The sequence below is a fragment of the Schistocerca nitens genome, chromosome 8, assembly GCF_023898315.1.
Source record: "Schistocerca nitens isolate TAMUIC-IGC-003100 chromosome 8, iqSchNite1.1, whole genome shotgun sequence".
In the NCBI taxonomy this organism is placed as follows: Eukaryota; Metazoa; Arthropoda; class Insecta; order Orthoptera; family Acrididae; genus Schistocerca; species Schistocerca nitens.
Genome location: NC_064621.1, coordinates 568988080 through 568990492, shown reverse-complemented (window position 1 = coordinate 568990492; position 2413 = coordinate 568988080). Strand labels below are relative to the sequence as shown.

Sequence of the window (2413 nt, the reverse complement as noted above, 5' to 3'; positions counted from 1 at the left end):
TCGAGTCTCGGTCGGGCACACAGTTTTAATCCGCCAGGAAGTTTCATATCAGCGCACACTCCGCTGCAGAGTGAAAATCTCATTCTGGAATCATCCCCCAGGCTGTGGCTAAGCCATGTCTCCGCAATATCATTTCTTTCAGGAGTGCTAGTTCTGCAAGGTTCGCAGGAGAGCTTCTGTAAAGTTTGGAAGGTAGGAGACGAGGTACTGGCAGAAGTAAAGCTGTGAGTACCGGGCGTGAGTCGTGCTTCGGTAGCTCAGTTGGTAGAGCACTTGCCCGCGAAAGGCAAAGGTCCCGAGTTCGAGTCTCGGCCGGGCACACAGTTTTAATCTGCCAGGAAGTTCCCTTTATATCTTTCTCTCCCTGTTTGAATGATTATGCACATATTCGGAAAATTTATAGAAAGATTATCAACGCTACATCCGTCGGCATAAGCAACAACTGCTGCAATCGAATCGGGTACCACACATTAGGCAGTCGCTGTCAGTGCTACATAAAACAACACTTCTCCAGGGGGCTAAACGGCCGGCCGAAGTGGCCGCGCGGTTCTGGCGCTGCAGTCTGGAACCGCGAGACCGCTACGGTCGCAGGTTCGAATCCTGCCTCGGGCATGGATGTGTGTGATGTCCTTAGGTTAGTTAGGTTTAACTAGTTCTAAGTTCTAGGGGACTAATGACCTCAGCAGTTGAGTCCCATAGTGCTCAGAGCCATTTGAACCATTTTTGGGGCTAAACGGCACAAAAACTGGACGGTAGTTGACTGGAGGCGTGTAGTGTGGTTCTCCGTTTTAGGATTTTAGCTCCATGCGAATTATGCAAGGCGAGGAAGCTGCCGACTGTACGACAATGTTTTTGAACCGGTTTTTGTGAAGGAAGAATTTCAGGCAGCAGGTGGCTCTGTGATGCTTTGAGGATGACGCCCACGGGGAAGACAGGCCGTGGCGCGCACGTCACATCACGTGACACCGTAGGTCTTACGAGTGCCAGCAGCAGCGAGTAGCTGTTTCAGACGAGTTTAATAATTCCTGACTGCGCATTCAAGCCGCCCTTGTGGCCGAGCGGTTCTAGGCGCCTCAGTCCGGAACCGCGAAGCTGCTGCGGTCGCAGGTTCGAATCCTGCCTCGGGCATGGATGTGTGTGTTGTCTTTAGTTTGGTTAGGTTTTTAAAGTTCTAAGTTCTAGGGGTCTGATGACCTCAGATGTTAAGTCCCATAGTGCTCAGAGCCATTTGATTGTTTTCTGAACTGGAGGCTCTCGATACCACACGACAAAGTTAAGATCTTTAGTGGATACCTTCTCAATTACATACGGAATTCTCGTGGGCCTTGCACGGAGGCAAGCGGTCGCGAAATGTGGCGGACAAGTAGAATAGTGGGACGTCACAACTTCGTTTCGGGGCTCCTATCTCTAGTGGGCCCGTTTGGGGATGTATTTCGTGTAATGTATTGGGGCTACTCATTTAGGTTTCGTGTGAGTGTCAAGCAGTGGTTTCGGTCAACATTGTTGAAGAATAAGGGTTTCCTTTCTTTCACATTTTCGTCGTGAGTACACTATGGACACACCGGCCCTCCAAAACGACAACGGTGTTGTTTACAGTGCAATGCCCTAGTCTGACGAACACTCAATAATATTATAGCACCTTGACTGGCCCGTTAAACCATCCGAATTTAATCCCACCCAAAATATCTGGGACTGTTTATAAAGAAAGCTGACGAAGCAAAGCTATCAACATGCTCACATTCGATCCATCTACATATGGCATATATGAAGAAATTTATGGACTATCTTACTTGCTGAACTGAAGCAATTACGAAGCCTACAGGCAGCCTACACGGTACTAGCGTGACGTCGCGCCAGAGGAACACATTTTTTGTTCGTTTTCTCAGAAGAGAAATTAGTTTCATTTTATCTATTGATAGAGGAAAGAACAACTGTTTCAGAAAAGCTAATATCATTACTAAGCCGGCCGGGGTGGCCGAGCGGTTCTAGGCGCTTCAGTCTGGAACCGCGCGACCGCTACGGTCGCAGGTTCGAATCCTACCTCGGGCATGGATGTGTGTGGTGTCCTCAGGTTAGTTGGGTTTGCGTAGTTCTAAGTTCTAGGGGACTGATGACCTCAACAGTTAAGTCCCATAGTGCTCAGAGCCATTTGAACCATTTTTTATCATTACTAACTTTCAAACCAAAGAAAACGTGGGGAACAGGTTATGACATAAGCCTCGGAAAAAGTATGACAAATACAGAGACTCTGGAGCATGTAAAATGAACTACAACCACTGTGAAAAATTTTTATGTTAAAAAAAACCAGGAGGAGCTGATGATAAGATTTTCAGAACACTCCTACGATGGAGGCTATAGCGCAATGACTACATGCTTACAAACGCAGAAACATACGTTAGGCTGCATAAGTGAA

At 47.6% G+C, this 2413-nt stretch overlaps 1 non-coding gene across 1 annotated transcript; it reads left to right on the top strand.

Annotated features, from left to right (window-relative positions):
- The first annotated feature begins 245 nt into the window (after positions 1-245).
- Positions 246-320, top strand: Trnas-cga (transfer RNA serine (anticodon CGA)). The gene has a single exon. It is a non-coding gene; the product is annotated as a tRNA-Ser (tRNA).
- Positions 321-2413: the final 2093 nt, after the last annotated feature.